This window comes from Peromyscus leucopus, chromosome 14, assembly GCF_004664715.2.
Source record: "Peromyscus leucopus breed LL Stock chromosome 14, UCI_PerLeu_2.1, whole genome shotgun sequence".
NCBI classification, from domain to species: domain Eukaryota; kingdom Metazoa; phylum Chordata; class Mammalia; order Rodentia; family Cricetidae; genus Peromyscus; species Peromyscus leucopus.
Genome location: NC_051075.1, coordinates 54892173 through 54897095, shown reverse-complemented (window position 1 = coordinate 54897095; position 4923 = coordinate 54892173). Strand labels below are relative to the sequence as shown.

General features: G+C 48.5%; 1 long non-coding RNA gene across 2 annotated transcripts; it reads left to right on the top strand.

Annotated features, from left to right (window-relative positions):
• Positions 1–4923, top strand: LOC119089002. Of its 2 annotated transcripts, none has more exons than XR_005092775.1 (3): positions 1–669; positions 2016–2298; positions 4663–4923. It is a non-coding gene; the product is annotated as an uncharacterized LOC119089002 (long non-coding RNA). The 2 variants fall into 2 exon arrangements; XR_005092776.1 differs by having other exon boundaries at positions 6–669; positions 2094–2298.

Sequence of the window (4923 nt, the reverse complement as noted above, 5' to 3'; positions counted from 1 at the left end):
GGATGCTCTCAGGTCCTTCCGGCACCATCTACCCTTTTGCCTGGCTGGACACACTCCCAGGACCTGGTGGCTCCCTATTGCAGGCACTCTAAAAAAACATGTCTAGCCCCGGGTCCAGACAGGCTCACAGCACTAATGTAGCTTTTCCATTTTTCCTGGAAACTTCTATAGCTGCAGCCTGGAAAGCATCCAAAAGTTTCCCCGAACTAAAGATAACAACAACAACAATAAGTTTTTAAACATTTAGAGAGGCGATGGAAGAGAGACCCTAAGGCAAATGTCCCTGTTGATTACTGCTCAGCAGAACAGATTCCGACGGTAGGGACAGAAAAGGGAGGAAGTTTCCAGGTCAATTTAAACATTCACATTGCTTTTTTCAAAGACAGTTTCAAAACAGTCGACCTCCCTGGGGCAATTTAAAAAAAAAAAAATCTATCCAGAAGGCAAAAGCTTCGCCCTTTCTCTCCTCCCTCAATCTGGAAAGTTTTCTCAGCAGAGGCCAAGCGCATTCCTGAGTTCTGGCTCAGGGAAGGACTTTCCCAACCTTCCAACATTCCCGGCCCTCGCTCACCCTGCTGACCTACCAAGAGCTCCGCTTGCTCCACCCCAAGCAGCTGCATTCCAGCTGTGGAGTTCTTAGGAAACTGCCAGGAGGCAGAGGGCTGCAAGGTAAGTGAGAAATGCGTCTTCTGACAGCTGAGGGCCGGCCGGAAGTCTGGAAACCCGGAAGCCCTGGAGCTGACGCTGGCTCTCATCTACATTTCTGTAACTCCACTGGCAGGGTGGGCTGTTGACTTAGGGAAAACAGGACTCTAGGAAGTCTTACAGAGATTAAAAGCTGTGGCCAGCCTGCTTCTCCCCACCCCACCCCCTATATGCGCCTGGCCATGCAAAACATGAAATTCAAATATTTCTTTGGGAAGATTCAAAAAAATTGTTCCAGTTATTCATGAGCTCTGGGTTTGTTTGTTTGTTTGTTAAGATGTATTAGTTATGTGTATATGTGTCCGTGGGTGGGTAGGTATGCATGTGTGAGTATACATGCTGCCAACAGAGGCCAGAGGATGGAGGCATTTCTTAGACAGTTGAGAGCCATTTGATGTGGGGGCTGGAATTGAACTCAGGTCTTCTGGGACTGCTGAACTCTCTCTCCAGCCCAAGCTCTGGGCTTTTTAATAAAAAAGCCCATCTTGCACGGAGCAAGTCTTTGGGGCTGAGGAGTGTAGCTCCATGGTAGCCTCTCCCAGCAGGCCCGAAGCCCTGGGTTCAATCCTTAACGTAACAGAATGCAAACAGAAACACAAATCTGTGCAACAAACACAGTAAACAGAACAACCTTAATGTGGAGATTTGCCCCTTCAGGACTCAGTGGTGCAAATTTGGAATTCTGAGTCTGAAAGGCTGAGGCAGCAACCTACAGAGGGAGACCTGGTCTCAAAAACAGCAAGATGGTAGGAGCTGATCTTGCTATATGCTGGAGCCTGTAGGAAGTGAAAGGTTAGCTGAAAGTGAGAAGACCAGGATGGGGCGGAGCTTTGCAGTGATACAGCTGTCACCCACACTCACGTAAATAATCTTTTTTACCCATGCCCTCTACACACACACACACACACACACACACACACACACACACACACACACACACACCACACCCTTAAGTTGCCCATGGCTCTGGATAACTCCTAGAAGGTGATAATGACTTTGTTACGGGCAGAAAAGGGAGTGTCAGTCTCCTTGTAAATTCCCTGCCCTCCCAAAATGGTTTCCCTGCCTGTGGATTCGGAGGAGGCAGGGGCCTGGGAGGCTCACTAGAGTCCTTTAAATATGGAGATGTTGGCCAGACAGGGCAGAGCCCAGCAAATGGCTTTTTAGGCAGCTGAGACCCTCAGCTGCTGTCAAAACAACTGTCACCAAGGGCTGGCAGGGCAGGGGGGTGTTTGAGCTCTGATATGATCATCTGGGGCTGCAGGGTGGATCCTCAGGCTAATGGAAGTTACTTTTCTACTTGCCTTTAGAATAGTGGCAGTGGCCTGCTGCCTGGCTCCATGCCGGCTGGTGGTTCTGGATTTTGAGACTCTGTGCCTTTTCACTAGGACTGACGGCCACCCAGACACACCGCAACAATGAATAGCCGTGGGGATGATTTGGGAGTCCATCCTCATCTACAGCCCTGCTATCCCAAATGTGCTCCATCTTAGCAGCTAAGCAGGGTTGGGCCTCGTCAGGACAAGGATGAGAGACTCCATTCTCCGAAGAGAGGTGCCTTCTGCAGTCTTCCATCAACTCCAGGGCCTGAAAGTGAGTGTGAAGACGAGGTGACCTCTGTCCCAGGAGCCAGTCAGGCCAAACAGCTGTATAGTGACGTATGCACCTTCTCATTCCTTCCTGCTGTCGTTCCCACTTCCAAATATGCCCCCCTTGGCTCTCCTTTTGCCCCACCCCACGGGTCTAACTAACCACCTCCTTCCTCTACTGGTCCTTTCAGAATACAGTCTACAGGGTTTCCCATGGAAGCTGTCCTTGCCCTCACCCCTGACAGGATCCCCTGAGCCCTTGAGACCCTAGAAGGAAAGCACCAGGAAATCTTAAAACATTCTCCCTCCAGAAAACAATGGCTTCCGGGGTCTGTGCCAGACACACTCACAACCCCTGAAATAGCCTCATTGTCCTCTTGTGCAATATCCAGGAATTTGGTGAAACTCATCATTTTTCAGGTTACCGACAATGCAAGTTTGGAAAGTGAAACAGGAAGACCACAGGCTGAGAAAGCTTTTATCCAGCCACAGAGTCTCTCTCCAGATGCAAGATAGAGGGTTGGGTTTTTTTTTTTTTTTTTTTTTTTTTTTTTTTTTTTTTTTTTTTTTTTTTTTTTTTTTTCAGCAGTCCTTTGGTGGGGTTAAAATTAGCGGGCAGCATTTTGGTCACATGGCAGACAACATAACAAAAGGGAATTGTTCCCCCGGACACTCCTGAACTAACCAACCCCACAGGCCCTCCTGATGCATGGATTTCTGGGACCTGGCCCCCCTGGTAGAAGGGAGGCCCCACCACAGGCTGCCCTCTGGGGTTGCTCTTGCTGAGTAGGGTAGAGCATGGTGTCAAGGCTTTTTGGAATCCTGGAGCTTGCCTTGTCTGGGAAGGCACTCTGGGACTCCAAATTGGCTTTTGCAGTTCTTCTCCCAGAAGCCAGCAAATAAGCAAACATCACGAGGGCTTTGGAAGGGTGAACACGGTACCCTTTTGCCTTTTGGGACAACTGGCTGTGGCTGTCAGGATGATCATGTGAAGTGAACACGCCCAGACTCTCAGTGACAAGGACTTCAGATAGATTCTTTACCCCTGGACCCTGATGACAGGACATATCAGGATCTGCTTGCAGTCTAAAACTGTCCCCAGCAGCTCCGAGTTAAAAATACAGTCTCTGATTCACGCGTAGTCAGGAAACATGGCTGCACTCAGTACAGAAACATGTCGGTCAACCTGGGAAAGGAATCACCACCACGAGTATGCTCTTAGCTTGCCAAAGCTTAGCAGCTGCAGGAGCCAAAAACCCAGCTGCCTGGGCCGTCTGGGGAAAGGAGGGGTCTGAATCACCTGATTTCTTCCTCAGCTCCAGCCAGAACCATCTTGAGATGTCTCAAGGGCCAATTGCTCCTTAAAATTGTGTTTGATCACCAACCCTTCAATTCTGGATCTGCCAGCAAGGTGAAGCAGATGATTTTTTATTGATGATTTATGTGGAAGGGGGTATTCAGGAATGGGAAAATTCCATTGAGATCAAACACATGGCTCTGACCAAAAACCAAACAAACAAAACATCAAAAACCGGCAAAGGCAATCAGGGGCAGACACCTAACGAGTCATACTCAAAGGCATTGCAGGTAAGTCCCACCAAATGGGACCGGTCTAGTCTTTGACCTGTGTGGGCTTCCATGGCAGCATACATGTAGGAAGAAATACCTAAATTGGCCCCACATTCTGTAGTAATCTTCCCATACTTGAAACCAAAGAGGCCTCTGGCTCTTACCTCCACTTGAAGCCTCATTTATACAGACAGACCTAAGTACAACGCCCCCCCCCACCCCCCGTGCCTCAATGCCCAGCCTGCAAAGTCCTCTTTAATGAACATACACCATCCCCATCCCACCCGGGAATGGCCTCAAGGTGTTAGAGGTACATAAAGATCTGAAAGCTGAAACCCTGGGTAAACAGTTCACTGGAATATATTTAGCAGAAAATATTGAAAACCACAGACCAAAATATGTCCCCTTTCTGGGATGTTAACGAAGGTTTATGTCTAGGAAGCCTTCAGGAAATAGTGAGCAAAAAAGAAATACTGCTCACCTCTCCCACCCCAGTGTAAATAAATCACTAACCCTCTTTGGTTTCCATAGGCCTTGGCTGGGGATTTAATTTTTTCCCCCATTAAACAGGCCACCCGGAGAGTTGGCATTACAGACCTGAAAATATACCAGATCTTGAACACACTGCTTTGTTTCTGTACATTGACTCAGGCTGTGTTTCAAACGGCAGCTTGTGCAAGATTGGGGGGAGGGGGGGTGATGATCCGGGCTAGTGCACCCTCACCGAAGTCACCTGAAATTGCAGCATAAATGACAGATCTGTTTCACCTTGACTCACCCAATGTCTTGTCTCTGACAGGAACCTGTCCTCTATCTTTGTTGCCCAAGCTGATGTCATGTTCTAAGGGACTGGATTTGCTAAGCTGCAACAAGATGCCTCTTCAGAAGGACCCAGATTGCCTGCAGTGTGAGGCGGGGACCTGAGAAACAAGGCAAGGACCGGCAACTACTCTCCCTAAGATGGAGGCAGCATGATGTAAGCGGCTGGCTAAAATATCTGGCATGCTTGCAGTTTTAAGTTGCCAGCTAAATATTATTAAAAAGATAAAATACACGCAAA